The sequence below is a fragment of the Hyperolius riggenbachi genome, chromosome 11 (genome assembly GCF_040937935.1).
Source record: "Hyperolius riggenbachi isolate aHypRig1 chromosome 11, aHypRig1.pri, whole genome shotgun sequence".
NCBI lineage: Eukaryota > Metazoa > Chordata > Amphibia > Anura > Hyperoliidae > Hyperolius > Hyperolius riggenbachi.
Genome location: NC_090656.1, coordinates 184,242,858 through 184,260,426, shown reverse-complemented (window position 1 = coordinate 184,260,426; position 17,569 = coordinate 184,242,858). Strand labels below are relative to the sequence as shown.

Below are 17,569 nucleotides of genomic sequence, written 5' to 3'. Positions count from 1 at the left end.
TTTTGTCGGCATGCAGTCATAAATGTAATACATATAAGAGGTTCCAGGAAAAGGGACCGGTAATGCTAACCCAGCAGCAGCACACGTGATGGAACAGGAGGAGGGTGGCGCAGGAGGAGAAGGCCACGCTTTGAGACACAACAACCCAGGCCTTGCATGAGGACAAGAAGCGTGCGGATAGCATGCTTTGTACCACCATGCAGTCATAAATGTAATAAAGATAAGTGGTTCAATAAACAGGGACCACGCGGCAACGCTAACCCAGCAGCAGCACACGTGATGGAACAGGAGGAGGCGCAGGAGGAGAAGGCCACGCTTTGTGAGACACAACAACCCAGGCCTTGCATGAGGACAAAAAGCGTGCGGAGAGCATGCTTTGTACCGCCATGTAGTCATAAATGTAATAAAGATAAGAGGTTCAATAAACAGGGACCACGCGGCAACGCTAACCCAGCAGCAGCAGCAGCAGCAGCACACGTGATGGAACAGGAGGAGGCGCAGGAGGAGAAGGCCACGCTTTGTGAGACACAACAACCCAGGCCTTGCATGAGGACAAAAAGCGTGCGGATAGCATGCTTTGTACCGCCATGTAGTCATAAATGTAATAAAGATAAGAGGTTCCATAAACAGGGACCGGCAACGGTAACCCAGCAGCAGCAGCAGCAGCAGCAGCACACGTGATGGAACAGGAGGAGGCGCAGGAGGAGAAGGCCACGCTTTGTGAGACACAACAACCCAGGCCTTGCATGAGGACAAAAAGCGTGCGGATAGCATGCTTTGTACCGCCATGTAGTCATAAATGTAATAAAGATAAGAGGTTCAATAAACAGGGACCACGCGGCAACGCTAACCCAGCAGCAGCAGCAGCAGCAGCACACGTGATGGAACAGGAGGAGGCGCAGGAGGAGAAGGCCACGCTTTGTGAGACACAACAACCCAGGCCTTGCATGAGGACAAAAAGCGTGCGGATAGCATGCTTTGTACCGCCATGTAGTCATAAATGTAATAAAGATAAGAGGTTCCATAAACAGGGACCACGCGGCAACGGTAACCCAGCAGCAGCAGCAGCAGCAGCAGCACACGTGATGGAACAGGAGGAGGCGCAGGAGGAGAAGGCCACGCTTTGTGAGACACAACAACCCAGGCCTTGCATGAGGACAAAAAGCGTGCGGATATAGCAGCAATGCTTTTTGCCGCCATGCAGTCATAAATGTAATACAGATGAGAGGTTCAATAAACAGGGACCGGAAACGCTAAACCATCCCAGATGTTCATCGGTCATGTTACTTGGTTGGGGTCCAGGAGTGTTGCGTAGTCGTTTCCAATCCAGGATTGATTCATTTTAATTTGAGTCAGACGGTCTGCATTTTCTGTGGAGAGGCGGATACGCCGATCTGTGATGATGCCTCCGGCAGCACTGAAACAGCGTTCCGACATAACGCTGGCTGCCGGGCAAGCCAGCACCTCTATTGCGTACATTGCCAGTTCGTGCCAGGTGTCTAGCTTCATGCCCGGTTTCAGGTCCAGCGGTGCCAGCCACAAATCCGTCTGTTCCTTTATTCCCCTCCAAATTTCCTCCCCTGTGTGCTGCTTATCCCCAAGGCAGATCAGCTTCAGCAACGCTTGCTGACGCATGCCAACAGCTGTGCTGCACTGCTTCCACGATCCTACTGCTGCTGGTGCTGGGTTAGCATTTCCGGATGAGGTACAGCTTTGAGATGCGTTGGAGGAGAAGGAGTCAGAGAGGTAGGTGCTGCTGTTGTTATCCAGCTGTTTGCGGCGTGGGCAACACCCGCGCCGTAGCAGGTGAGGAATCGCTGCCAGGCTCCACAAGGTTCACCCAGTGCGCGGTAAGGGAGATGTATCGACCCTGGCCGAACGCACTCGTCCAGGTGTCAGTGGTGAGGTGAACCTTGCAGGCAACGGCATTCTTCAAGCTTCGGGTTATTTAGCTGACCACGTGCTCATGCAACTCAGGCACTGCAGAGCGCGCAAAGTGGTAGCGGCTGGGAACAACGTAACGTGGGATGGCCACTGACATCATGCCCTTGAAGCTGTTTGTCTCCACCACTCGATATGGCAGCATTTCGCAGGCCAGAAGCTTGGCTATGCTGGCTGGCTGTTACTGCCACGGCCCGGGGGTCATTTGCTGGCAATTTCCTCTTGTGCTCAAACATCTCAGAGACAGACAACTCAACCGTAGCGCTGCACACCGAAGGGCTGTTGGTTGTTGTGTTTGATGAACACTGGGAGACCTCAAGAGCACTAGTCCGGAAAGTGACAGTGTCAGCATCGTCTGATGTTTGTGAATGTTGTGAACCACGCAATGGCTGGGCTACTGCTGCTGCTGAGGCGGGTCTGGTGGTGAGTCTGGTGAACCCAAGGGAGGCAGTGTTGCTGGTGGTACCCTGTCCTGCCGCGTTTGCCCACAGAGTGGGATGTTTGGATAGAATGTGGCGGCTCATGCTGGTGGTGGAGAGGTTGTTAATACTTTTCCCCCTGCTCAGGCGGGTCTTGCACACCTTGCAAATCGCCATGGTAACATCCTCAGTGCAGTCTTCAAAGAAAGCCCAGACTTTAACTGGCTGAGGACTCGGACCTCGTGCGTGATGTGCTGGTGCTGCTTAACCCACTGCTGGACGCTTGAGAGGTCATCCAAGTAATTATCTGGTCCTGTTCTTTTGGATCTGTGAGGGTTGTTGTCCTGGACAACATGGGCAGTATTGAGTGGGTTTTCTTGGGTGCTCCCCTGTGGCCTGTACGTGAACCGTCAGGGGAAACACCTCTTCCCTTGCCCCTCCCTCTTTCACCGGATTTCTTCCTCATTTCACTTATCCTTAAAGTACACGCTGACTGGCAGCAGTACAGTGGCAGTACAGAAATGCTATACAGTGGTGGGTGAGCGGTGTACCACTATTGTCAGCAGTGACACAGAGCACAATGCTATACAGTGGCGGGTGAGCGGTGTACTACTGTTCCCAGCAGACACAGAGTGGAAGTAAACACAATGCTATATAGTGTGGGCTGAGCCGTGTACACAGAGTGGCATTAAACACAATGCTATATAGTCTGCTATATAGTCACCCCGAACAGGGTGATGTTCTGCAGAACCCGAACAGTGGCAAACACTGTTCGCCCAACACTACTGGGAGGGAACGCAGATTTTAGTACCTAAACACACGATACAACATGTTTTCCGGGGTCGGACTCTGAGGCACATACAGATGGTCCCGATCATCATCCTCATCATACAACTCTTCTCCTGAGTCTGACCCACCCACCACCTCTGCCACCCCAACATCCCCAGACACAGACCCCTCATCGTCCTCAACATTAACTTGGGATGCTGGCCTGAGCCAGACCTCCTCCTCCACATCAGGCCCCATCATCTCCTCAATGGCAGCCCTCATTAATCGCTCTGGCGACGGACTGATGGACACAACGTTCTCCTCCGGGGAGGGCTGCTGCTGACCACTGGCTGCTGGGGTGGATGTTATAGCTTGCGTGGGGCGTTGGCTGTTGCTGTTGTTGGGAGTGCTGCTCACAGCGGAGGTCTCTGGGGAACTCATGTTGAGCTCATATAGTGGTTGACGGTGAGTGGAGTATTACTGATCCCAGCAATATACACACTGACTGGCAGAGTACGCAATGCTATATAGTGTGGCTGAGCGGTGTACACAGAGTGGCAGTAAACACAATGCTATATAGTCTGGCTGAGCGAGCGGTGTACTACTGTTCCCAGCAGAATCAGAGTGGCAGTAAAACAATGGTATATAGTCTGGCTGAGCGGTGTACACAGAGTGTCAGTAAACAATGGTATATAGTCTGGCTGAGCGAGCGGTGTACTACTGTTCCCAGCAGAATCAGAGTGGCAGTAAACAATGGTATATAGTCTGGCTGAGCGGTGTACACAGAGTGTCAGTAAACAATGGTATATAGTCTGGCTGAGCGAGCGGTGTACTACTGTTCCCAGCAGAATCAGAGTGGCAGTAAACAATGGTATATAGTCTGGCTGAGCGGTGTACACAGAGTGTCAGTAAACAATGGTATATAGTCTGGCTGAGCGGTGTACACACAATGCTATATAGTCTGCTATATAGTGTCAGTAAACAATGGTATATAGTCTGGCTGAGCGAGCGGTGTACTACTGTTCCCAGCAGAATCAGAGTGGCAGTAAACAATGGTATATAGTCTGGCTGAGCGGTGTACACAGAGTTTCAGTAAACAATGGTATATAGTCTGGCTGAGCGGTGTACACAGAGTGTCAGTAAACAATGGTATATAGTCTGGCTGAGCGGTGTACACAGAGTGGCAGTAAACACAATGCTATATAGTCTGGCTGAGCGAGCGGTGTACTACTGTTCCCAGCAGAATCAGAGTGGCAGTAAACAATGGTATATAGTCTGGCTGAGCGGTGTACACAGAGTGTCAGTAAACAATGGTATATAGTCTGGCTGAGCGGTGTACACAGAGTGTCAGTAAACAATGGTATATAGTCTGGCTGAGCGGTGTACACAGAGTGGCAGTAAACACAATGCTATATACTCTGGCTGAGCGAGCGGTGTACTACTGTTCCCAGCAGACACAGAACAGTGAACAGAATGCTATATAGTGTGGCTGAGCGAGCGGTGTACCACTATTCCCAGCAGACACAGAACAGTGAACAGAATGCTATATAGTGTGGCTGAGCGGGCGGTGTACCACTATTCCCAGCAGACACAGAACAGTGAACAGAATGCTATATAGTGTGGATGAGCGAGCGGTGTACCACTATTCCCAGCAGACACAGAACAGTAAACAGAATGCTATATAGTGTGGCTGAGCGAGCGGTGTACCACTATTCCCAGCAGACACAGAACAGTGAACAGAATGCTATATAGTGTGGCTGAGCGAGCGGTGTACCACTATTCCCAGCAGACACAGAACAGTGCACAGAATGCTATATAGTGTGGCTGAGCGAGCGGTGTACCACTATTCCCAGCAGACACAGAACAGTAAACAGAATGCTATATAGTGTGGCTGAGCGAGCGGTGTACCACTATTCCCAGCAGACACAGAACAGTAAACAGAATGCTATATAGTGTGGCTGAGCGAGCGGTGTACCACTATTCCAAGCAGACACAGAACAGTGAACAGAATGCTATATAGTGTGGCTGAGCGAGCGGTGTACCACTATTCCCAGCAGACACAGAGTGGCAGTAAACAGAATGCTATATAGTGTGGCTGAGCGAGGTACACAGAGTGGCAGTAAACAGAATGCTATATAGTGTGGCTGAGCAAGCGGTGTACTACTATTCCCAGCAGACACAGAGTGGCAGTAAACAGAATGCTATATAGTGTGGCTGAGCGAGGTACACAGAGTGGCAGTAAACAGAATGCTATATAGTGTGGCTGAGCAAGCGGTGTACTACTGTTCCCAGCAGTGACACAATGACAGGGGGGACCCTGGCTAGCGTGGCTGGAGCGCGAACTACCCTGCCTGCCTACCCAAAGCTAAACCCACAGACAAATGGCGGAGATATGACGTGGTTCGGGTATTTATTTACCCGAACCACGTGACCGTTCGGCCAATCAGAGCGCGTTCGGGTCCGAACCACGTGACCCGTTCGGCCAATCACAGCGCTAGCCGAACGTTCGGGGAACGTTCGGCCATGCGCTCTTAGTTCGGCCATATGGCCGAACGGTTTGGCCGAGCACCGTCAGGTGTTCGGCCGAACTCGAACATCACCCGAACAGGGTGATGTTCTGCAGAACCCGAACAGTGGCGAACACTGTTCGCCCAACACTAGCTGTGTGTGGGGGGGGGGGGGGGAGGTTGTGTCAGTGTGTGTGTGTGTGTGGGGGGGGGGGGGGATGTGTGAGTTTGGCCACACTTCCTAGGGTTGGGAAGGAGGGGTGTTATACTGGTCACACTTACCGTGTATTTTTAAAGGTTGTGTTATACTGACCACACAATTGCTATGAGGAGAATGGGTTCAATACTGGCCACAAATGTTATTGGGGGAGGTAAAGTAGAGGGGAACCTAGAAAGAGGGGCACCACAATTTTTTTAATGGGAGGCCCAATGCTTTGTAGATACACTACTGTTTGTATTGTGAGCATATCTGTACAAAAGATATACCTCTGCTCATACTTTCAACACATCTTTAGCCACACCTTTATCATGCCACCAGTCAGGCACGCCATGAAGAATGGAAGACCAACAGGGATGAGCGCACAGATTTTACGGAAAAACAAATTCTGCATCGAAATGTAACAATTTCGAATTGAAAGTTTTAATTCCAAATTCACAGAAACATGACAAGTAACTTCCAAAAGGTATTGGAATGTTCCAAAATTTTTGGGAAAAATAGCAAAAACAAAAAAAAACAAAAACCTAAAACAAAAATGGTTGTAGAGTGCCATAAGTGTACTAGTGTCTACTGAGCGTGCTTGAGACATGCCAAATACTAGTGTTTACTGCGCATGCTTGAGTCGTGTCAAATACTAGTGTTTACTGAGCATGCTTGAGTCGTGTCAAATACTAGTGTTTACTGAGCGTGCTTGAGACGTGCCAAATACTAGTGTTTACTGAGCATGCTTGAGTCGTGTCAAATACTAGTGTTTACTGAGCATGCTTGAGTCGTGCCAAACACTAGTGTTTAATGAGCATGCTTGAGTCGTGTCAAATACTAGTGTTTTTTACTGAGCATGCTTGAGTCGTGCCAAACACTAGTGTTTAATGAGCATGCTTGAGTCGTGTCAAATACTAGTGTTTACTGAGCATGCTTGAGTCGTGTCAAATACTAGTGTTTACTGAGCATGCTTGAGTCGTGTCAAATACTAGTGTTTTTTACTGAGCATGCTTGAGTCGTGCCAAACACTAGTGTTTAATGAGCATGCTTGAGTCGTGTCAAATACTAGTGTTTACTGAGCATGCTTGAGTCGTGTCAAATACTAGTGTTTACTGAGCATGCTTGAGTCATGTCAAATACTAGTGTTTACTGAGCATGCTTGAGTCGTGCAAAATACTAGTGTTTACTGAGCATGCTTGAGTCGTGCCAAATACCAGTGTTTACTGAGCATGCTTGAGTCGTGTCAAATACTCATATTTACTGAGCATGCTTGAGGAAAGTCAAAGGGAAAGTGCACATTGACATTGCAAGCTCAGAATCTGTACATGTGGAAATTGTTCAGAATTTAGTGTGAAATTTCAGAATTTCTGAGGTTTGGCAATTCCAACTATGCCTAATAAAAAGACGTATTTTAATTTTTAAAATCATGTGGGCCCTTTCTCCCTTCGCTGATTTTCCTTCATATACCATTTGTAGATTGGCAAAACTCGTAATTGAAAGAATGCAAATAAAATTTGGCACAGTGTGACCACTTCTCAGTAACCATATGCATTTATTCATACTGATCATCAGACAAAAAAGAGGAATATTAGAAGAGCTTCCAAAAAGGCACTATCCCCCTGAAAGAGTTGTGAGCATTGCCAGAGTGTACTAATAACTCACTGCTACAATTCTGCCACTTTCTAACTCATGCCAGCTTGAAGAATTCTATCTATAAGCTTCAAGTGTGAGTAGATAAATAGCGGGCATGGCCACCTTAGGGTCGGAAAGGGCCCAGGATATAATTTAATTCCTCCTTGTTTGTCTCTCAGCAGTCTTTTCTAAGGCATTAATGATGAATTCAATGTACTGTACAAACAAGAAATCATGTACTACTACTAAGGCTAAATATACCTAGGCCAATATGGTAGACCGATCAACCACTCCCCATATGTAAAATGATCAGATAGGGCTTGTTTCCTTATGCACCCAGCACATCTGATGTTGTGTAAATTCCAGCAGAAATCTATCAAGTAATGATTAGACTGCTAGCATTGTATTTCTAATTGCAATTGTAATGATATGTGGCAATGGATTGTCTACCTCCCTACTATTTAGGTCTCCAGACTCTCCAGGCTCTTTATTGTACCCACTCTTCCCTCCGTCTTGCTATAGCCACAGTTCAATCTCAAACTAAGACCATTTAGAGTAATGGTGCATGCATGCGCTGTCCACTCCATGTGCCCTTGTGGATCGCACCCTCAAACAGCTGTGCACAGAATATGTGCATTCCCATAACACTTCCGGCGACAGCTGCTACACGGGGCGTACAGAGAAGCTGCACGGATGGACAGAACATGCGCCATGGAGATGCCACCGGAACTATAAACCGGGCCTATAGCGGCAAGACAGAGGGGAGGCCAGGCACAATAAAGAGCCTGGAGGTGTCTTGAGATCTTGTACTGTATATTATTGAGGTAAGTATAACGATTAGCATTTTTCCCTTAGGTTTACTTTAAAGGGACACTTAAGTCAAACAAAAAAAATGAGTTTTACTCACCTGGGGCTTCCAATAGCTGTCCGGTGCCCTCGCTGTCTCCCTCCGATCCTCCTGGTCCCGCCGGCAGCCACTTCCTGTTTCGGTGACAGGAGCTGACAGGCTGGGGACGCGAGTGATTCTTCGCGTTCCCAGACACATTAGCACCCTCTATGCGCTATATGATATATGCTATAGCAGCATAGATGACGCTATTGTGGCCAGGAACGCGAAGAATCACTCGCGTCCCCAGCCTGTCAGCTCCTGACACCGAAGCAGGAAGTGGCTGCCGGCTGGGCCAGGAGGATCGGAGGGAGACAGCAAGGGCACTGGACAGCTGCAGGGGGCTATTGGAAGCCCCAGGTGAGTAAAACTAATTTTTTTGTTTGACTTAAGTGTCCCTTTAAGGCAGGTTTGACCAAGGCAATCAAACTGGCCAGAAAATGTGACCTCTGTATGCCTAACTTAACTCCTTGAGGTATAAGTGTGAAAAACTGTGTTTATATATATGACTGAATACTAAGTAAGCATTGAGTGAAGCTACATATGTTTATACTACGTGCCACTAGGCTTCTTGGATGCGTACGTTAAAAAGGGGCGATGGGAAAAAAGGGCGCCGGGTTTTTAACGATAAACATGGATTACGTTTAAAAATGTATTTCGTTTAAAAGTAATGTTTTTAAACGTTATAAATCATTAAATAATGTGCATTAAATCGGCAATTGTAAAAACGTTAATCTTTCGTTTAAATAATGAAACGTATAATAACGTTTAAAAAAAAATTACTAAGTAACCCTCCCTGTACCTACCCCTAACCCCTAGACCCCCCTGTTGATGCCTAAACCTAAGACCCCCCCTGTTGGTGCCTAAGTAACCCTCCCTGTACCTACCCCTAACCCCTAGACCCCCCTGTTAGTGCCTAAACCTAAGACCCCCCTGTTGGTGCCTAAACCTAAGACCCCCCTGTTAGTGCCTAAACCTAAGACCCCCCTGTTGGTGCCTAAACCTAAGACCCCCCTGTTGGTGCCTAAACCTAAGACCCCCCTGTTGGTGCCTAAACCTAAGACCCCCCTTTTGGTGCCTAAACCTAAGACCCCCTGTTGGTGCCTAAACCTAAGACCCCCCTGTTGGTGCCTAAACCTAAGACCCCCCTGTTGGTGCCTAAACCTAAGACCCCCTGTTGGTGCCTAAACCTAAGACCCCCCTGTTGGTGCCTAAACCTAAGACCCCCCTGTTATTTTTTTCGTTTAAAAATAATGTAAAAAAAAAAAAAAGTAATGTTTTTCGTTTAAAAATAATGTTTGGAAAAAATATTGTACTGGTTTTCGTTTAAAAATAATATTTAAACATGTATAAATCATTAAATAATGTGTAATCATGAGAAACAGTAATAAAACATTAAGTCTCCGGGCGCCGCTTTTAAAACGTTAGTTTTCTCCGGCGCCCTTTTTTCTTACCGGGCGCCCATTAAACGATATTTATTATAGAAGTGAATGGCGGCGCCCGATTTGTCCACTAGCCTCAGGCGCCCGAATTTACTGTTTCCTCTTGGATGGCTTGAAATATTGGTAGATATTAATCTGTCCTCAAACACAGTAACTGTCAAAGCAAAACATTACATCTGTGGCTGTAATTGCCTTGACACAAAAAGGTAAATACACTTGTTTGCAGTGCTGTGGTGGTGTGAAGAGGGATATAAGTGTCTGGGGCGTTCACTCTCTTTCTGTGAACAAAAATGTGTAACTTCCAGCACTGTTCTATGCTAGCAAAGAATATTGATAGAATAGACTGATGGCTACTCCCCCGCCCACTTAACAGACCTCTTTCACATCCATGATAACATTGTCCTGAGGCCAGTTAATAAGGCCCCTTTTACAATATTGCATAGCAGTAAAGTTGCGCTAAGCAATTTTACCGAAACAGGCCGCTAAGTAAATGGAAATCAATGGAGACTTTCTCACTTAATGCGATGCGACATAATGCAACGGAAGTACTCAAATCACTGCAACCTCAGCGCAAAGTCAACAGTGCATTACCGCATAATCTGTGCCTACCGCACGGATTGTGCGTTAATGGAAGTCTAAGACGGCAGAGCGCATTGCAACTTGGTGACCACCAACAGGAAACACGGTGACATACTTCTTCTCCAGCAGGAAGTAAGTCACTGAACATATGATGCATATGACCCTGTTGGCGCACTCTGTTACAGGGTCATATGAATTGCAGATTTGTGTGGTGTGGTGATCCTGCCAGGGGATCATTGCAGCGCACAAGTATAAAAGCAGCCTCAAACTAGAGGCTGGTAATAGGTTAAGAATCAGTTCCCACTTATTAAAAAATGCACCTGTATCCTAATGTTTAAAACAGGATCCACTTGAATTTGTTAAAAAAAACGCATCCATTTGCCGCGTTATGGCAGAGCCGGGACGAGGTCATCCAGCACCCAAGGCTGAGACACCAAAGTGCGCCCCTCCATCACTATCACCCAGCTGTCACACACTGATTGCAATTAGACTAAGAGGCTTCCCAGGGAACCCCCCAACACCTTAATGTCTAGCTATCTGGCTTGCTGTCACTGCCATGTATCCCCTTTTCCTATTTCTCTCTGCTTTAAACACAATAGGGGAATGATAGCTGAGTTAGTTGTGCATCCTTTCCTACACTGCACCCTGAGGCTGGAGCCTCTCTTGCCTCTGCCTCGGGCCCGGCCCTGCGTTACGGTAAACGGAACGCAGAGTCTGAACTTGCCACATTTTTCCGGACTGGCTGAGTAAATGTAATCTGCTACTGACTCCTCCGCTCGGTCCCAGGACACAGATTGGTGCATGGCAGAAGCATGAGGATCTCCATTGGGTTGCAAAAGACCAAAAGGAATACTCAGCAACAGGGAGGATTCTCATTGGTTCATGGTGCACCAATGTAAATTCTTCCTGTTGCAAGCGAAAATTGGTCTAATGTAACCCAATGAGGCCTCCGATCTGTTTACAGGCTTTGGGAAGAAGAGTCAGCAGCAGAACCAGCGGACAAATTAGTATTGGGAATCCCGATTGATGCACACGGGCGGACGTGTGCAACGGATGCAAAACAAGCGTACAACGAAGCAAAGTTGAGCAGATGTAACTGTCCTGTTTTGTATCCACTGAAAGTGGGAACCAAACCTATTATTATTATTATTATTTAGTATTTATATAAAGCCGATATCTTCCGCAGCAATGTACAAAGTATATACATATAGTCTAGTCACTAACTGTCCCTCAGAGGAGCTCACAATCTAATCCCTGTCATAGTCATATGTCTATGTATGTATTGTGTAGTGTATGTATCATAGTCTAGGGCCAAGTTTTAGGGGGAAGCCAATTAACTGTGGGAGGAAACCCACGCAGACACGGGGAGAACATATAAACTCCTTGCAGATGTTAACCTGGCTGGGAATCAAACCAGTGCCGCAAGGCAAGAGCGCTAACCACTACGCCACCGTACTGCCCAGCCTAAATGGGATCCATGATTTATTTTCAATATGCAAATAACATTTATCTGAATATAACTTTATCATGTGTCTGTGAAGGTTCTCTTTTACCCAGTCATTATCCAAAATGAAAGTAAGGCAGCTACAGCTGGATGTCTGTTTCTTTTCTGAAAGCATTTCAGCACTCCTACCAGCAACTTCTTCAGTTCCAATAAGTAAAAGTAATGCCTAAACAAAAAAGTACAGGAAATACACCTGCTAAAGCCAAACAGTCTAGCTAATCAACACTCATTTTTTGAATGTTGTTTGATTGTATTTCCAGAGGAGTGCAATGTCCTTAAAATGTCTAGGTGAAAATAAATGATAAAGCAGCATGGTGGGTGATGATAAATGGTTTTGAAGGCCATATTAATGGTGATGGATGGTTGTTTCATTGTGCCATTTTTTTTTTTTTTTTGCAAACCTATTTTCTTTCTTGTCCAAAATTGCTTCTCATTGAGTTCACCTAGACATTAGAAAAGGCGGTCACTGGGATACCACGGTCACCTGTATGACAAGGAGAGACCAGGAGCAAAATGATGCAGTATTGTGGGGTATTAGATGTTCAATTGTAGTATAAGAGTATTTATACTCACAAAGGTGGGTTGCATTCCCTGCAACCACCATATATCACCTACAGGGAAATACCCTCCCCGCTCGATATTCCAGGTCTACTGTTACTGGATGGTCGCACTCCTGGTTGGTCCTTCTTGGTTGTAGATAACACCACACCCGGAAGGTGAACACCTCCAAAGGACATGTAATGTATAGTACTGGGGGTGGAGGCACCCAAATATCGGTAATGTGATGATGGTGTCTTTACCACTCCATATAGAAGAACCCAAAGCACAAGGTTAATGTAAAAAAATTAAATTATTTATTCAGCACGATTAAAAGGACAGTCATGGCGTCCATGCTTGTGACCATATTTTAAAGGCAGTTGTATTGACCTGAAGAAGCGGGCTGAGACCTGTGAAGCGCATGGTCCTTTTAATTGTGCAGAATAAATTATTTCAATTTTTTACCTTAACCCCGTGGTTTGGGTTCTTCTATCTGGAGTGGTAAAGACACCTTCCTCCACCTTCTTATTATTTTTTGTTTCATCACATTACCTATCTTTGGGTGCCTCCACCCCCCATTACTCGTAGACATTACCATCGCTACTCCTCAGTACACCTCATTTTTGGACTACTCAGTACACTAGACTGCATTCACCATGTTTCTTTGCTTGTGTTTGGGTGCAAGATCCTTAGGGTGTGCAGGTTTCTGTCTCCGTGTGTCACTTTGAAGAAAATAAGGATTATGTTTGTTAACCACTTCAGCCTACAGGGTTGAAATTTTTTTGCATCTGAGCAACTTTCACCTCCCATTCATTTGCCAATAACTTTATCACTACTCGGCACAATGAATGGATCTATATCTTGTTTTTTCCGCCACCAATTAGGCTTTCTGTGGGTGATGCATTTTGCTGAAAAATAATTTATTCTAAATCAATTTTAACAGGAATATTAACCACTTGAGGACCGTAGGCTTTACCCCCCTTAAGGATCAGACCCTTTTTTTCCCCATTCAGACCACTGCAGCTTTCACGGTTTATTGCTCGCTCATACAACCTGCCACCTAAATGAATTTTGGCTCCTTTTCTTGTCACTAATAAAGCTTTCTTTTGGTGCTATTTGATTGCTGCTGCGATTTTTTCTTTTTATTATATTCATCAAAAAAAGAAATGAATTTTATCAAAAAAAGGATTTTTTTTTACTTTCTGTGCTGACATTTTTCAAATAAAGTAAAATTTCTGTATACATGCAGCACGAAAAATGTGGACAAACATGTTTTTAATAAAAAAAAAAAAAAACATTCAGCCTATATTGATTGGTTTGGGTAAAAGTAATAGCGTTTACAAACTATGGTGCAAAAAGTGAATTTTCCCATTTTGAAGCATCTATGACTTTTCTGACCACCTGTCATGTTTCATGAGGGGCTAGAATTCCAGGATAATATAAATACCCCCCAAATGACCCCATTTTGGAAAGAAGACATCACAAAGTATTCACTGAGAGGCATGGTGAATTCATAGAAGATTTTATTTTTTGTCACAAGTTAGCGGAAAATGACACTTTGTGACAAAAAAGAAAAAAAAGTTTCCATTTCTGCTAACTTGTGACAAAAAAAAATGAAATCTGCCACGGACTCACCATGCCCCTCTCTGAATACCTTGAAGTGTCTACTTTCCAAAATGGGGTAATTTGTGGGGTGTGTTTACTGTCCTGGCATTTTGGGGGGTGCCTAATTGTAAGCACCCCTGTAAAGCCTAAAGGTGCTCATTGGACTTTGGACCCCTTAGCGCAGTTAGGCTGCAAAAAAGTGCCACACATGTGGTACCGCCGTACTCAGTAGAAGTAGTATCACGTGTTTTGGGGTGTATTTTTACACATACCCATGCTGGGTGGGAGAAATATCTCTGTAAATAACAATTGTTTGATTTTTTTACACACAATTGTCCATTTACAGAGATATTTCTCCCACTCCGCATGAGTATGTGTAAAAATACACCCCAAAACACATTATACTACTTCTCCTGAGTACGGCGATACCACATGTGTGGCACTTTTTTGCACCCTAACTGCGCTAAGAGGCCCAAAGTCCAATGAGTACCTTTAGGATTTCATAGGTCATTTTTGTTTCAAGACTACTCCTCACGGTTTAGGGCCCCTAAAATGCCAGGGCAGTATAGGAACCCCACTAATGACCCCATTTTAGAAAGAAGACCCCCCAAGGTATTCCATTAGGAGTATGGTGAGTTCATAGAAGATTTTATTTTTTGTCACAAGTTAGTGGAAATTGATTTTAATTGTTTTTTTTCACAAAGTGTCATTTTCCGCTAACTTGTGAAAAAAATAAAATCTTCTATGAACTCACCATACTCCTAACGGAATACCTTTGGGTGTCTTCTTTCTAGAATGGGGTCATTTGTGGGGTTCCTATACTGCCCTGGCATTTTAGGGGCCCTAAACTGTGAGGAGTAGTCTTGAAACCAAATGTCGCAAAATGACCTGTGAAATGACCTGTGAAATATCTCTGTAAATGACAATTGTTTGATTTTTTTTACACACAATTGTCCATTTACAGAGAGATTTCTCCCACCCAACATGGGTATGTGTAAAAATACACCCCAAAACACATTATACTACTTCTCCTGAGTACGGCGATACCACATGTGTGACACTTTTTTGCAGCCTAGGTGCGCTAAGGGGCCCAACGTCCTATTCACAGGTCATTTTGAGGCATTTGTTTTCTAGACTACTCCTCACGGTTTAGGGCCCCTAAAATGCCAGGGCAGTATAGAAACCCCACAAGTGACCCCATTTTAGAAAAAAGACACCCAAGGTATTCAGTTAGGTGTATGGCGAGTTCATAGAAGATTTTATTTTTTGTCACAAGTTAGTGAAAAATGACACTTTGTGAAAAAATACAATAAAAATCAATTTCCGCTAACTTTTGACAAAAAATAAAATCTTCTATGAACTCGTCATACACCTAACAGAATACCTTGGGGTGTCTTTTTTTCTAAAATGGGGTCACTTGTGGGGTTCCTATACCGCCCTGGCATTTTACGGGGCCCAAAACCGTGAGTAGTCTGGAAACCAAATGTCTCAAAATGACTGTTCAGGGGTATAAGCATCTGCAAATTTTGATGACAGGTGGTCTATGAGGGGGCGAATTTTGTGAAACCAGTCATAAGCAGGGTGGCCTTTTAGATGACAGGTTGTATTGGGCCTGATCTGATGGATAGGAGTACTAGGGGGGTGACAGGAGGTGATTGATGGGTGTCTCAGGGGGTGGTTAGAGGGGAAAATAGATGCAATCAATGCACTGGGGAGGTGATCGGAAGGGGGTCTGAGGGGGATGTGAGTGTTTGGCCGACTGATCAGGAGCCCACACGGGGCAAATTAGGGCCTGATCTGATGGGTAGGTGAGCTAGGGGGTGACAGAAGGTGATTGATGGGTGTCGCAAGGTGTGATTAGAGGGGGGAATAGATGCAAGCAATGCACTGGCGAGGTGATCAGGGCTGGGGTCTGAGGGCATTCTGAGGGTGTGGGTGGGTGATTGAGTGCCCTAGGGGCAGATAGGGATCATACTGATGGGTAGCAGTGACAGGGGGTGATTGATGGGTAATTAGTGGGTGTTTAGGGTAGAGAACAGATGTAAACAATGCACTTGGGAGGTGATCTGACGTCGGATCTGCGGGCGATCTATTGGTGTGGGTGGGTGATCAGATTGCCCGCAAGGGGCAGGTTAGGGGCTGCTTGATGGGTGGCAGTGACAGGGGGTGATTGATGGGTGGCAGTGACAGGGGGTGATTGATGGGTGGCAGTGACAGGGGGTGATTGATGGGTGATTGACAGGTGATTGACAGGTGATCAGTGGGTTATTACAGGGAAGAACAGATGTAAATAATGCACTGGCGAATTGATAAGGGGGGGTCTGAGGGCAATCCGAGCATGTAGGCGGGTGATTGGGTGCCCGCAAGGGGCAGATTAGGGTCTGATCTGATGGGTAACAGTGACAGGTGGTGATAGGGGGGTGATTGATGGGTGATTGAAGGGTAATTAGTGGGTGTTTAGGGTAGAGAACAGATGTAAACACTGCACTTGGGAGGTGATCTGACGTCGGATCTGCGGGCGATCTATTGGTGTGGGTGGGTGATCAGATTGCCCGCAAGGGGCAGGTTAGGGGCTGATTGATGGGTGGCAGTGACAGGGGGTGATTGATGGGTGGCAGTGACAGGGGGTGATTGATGGGTGATTGACAAGTGATTGACAGGTAATCAGTGGGTTATTACAGGGAAGAACAGATGTAAATAATGCACTGGCAAATTGATAAGGGGGGGTCTGAGGGCAACCTGAGCATGTAGGCGGGTGATTGGGTGCTTGCAAGGGGCAGATTAGGTTCTGGACTGATGGGTTACAGTGACAGGTGGTGATAGGGGGTGATTGATGGGTGATTGATGGGTAATTAGTGGGTGTTTAGGGTAGAGAACAGATGTAAATAGTGATGCTCAAATACCCCTTTTTAAAATTCGAGTTTGGTCGAATTCGAATAGTAAATTATTCGAGGTCATTCGAATATTCGAGTCGAATAATTTTTACTATTCGATTCGACCTCGGACTTCGAGCTCACTATTCGAGTCGGTATTCGAGCTAACTATTCGAGCTGACTATTCGAATTGGCCTTAAATAGCTTCCAACACTTGTTTTGAGGGTGAATGATGCAAGAAACCTCTTTTTTTCCAAGTAACAACAGCAAGTGATTATGTGGGGATGTTCCTTTAAAAAAAAATGTGGAAAGAGAAGTTGTGTCCTTAATTTTGTTCAGTAGTGTTACTGTATCTTCTTCTTCTTCTTCTTCTTCTTCTTCTTCTTCTTCTTCTTCTTCTTCTTCTTCTTCTTCTTCTTCTTCTTCTTCTTCTTCTTCTTCTTCTTCTTCTTCTTCTTCTTCTTCTTCTTCTTCTTCTTCTTCTTCTTCTTCTTCTTCTTCTTCTTCTTCTTCTTCTTCTTCTTCTTCTTCTTCTTCTTCTTCTTCTTCTTCTTCTTCTTCTTCTTCTTCTTCTTCTTCTTCTTCTTCTTCTTCTTCTTCTTCTTCTTCTTCTTCTTCTTCTTCTTCTTCTTCTTCTTCTTCTTCTTCTTCTTCTTCTTCTTCTTCTTCTTCTTCTT

General features: G+C 45.6%; 1 protein-coding gene across 2 annotated transcripts in view; it reads right to left on the bottom strand.

Moving 5' to 3' along the window:
• The window catches only part of LOC137537689 (heat shock factor protein 4-like), a 180,870-nt gene that overhangs the window by 27,771 nt on the left and 135,530 nt on the right, over positions 1-17,569 (bottom strand). The gene's annotated exons all lie outside the window — the stretch shown is intronic.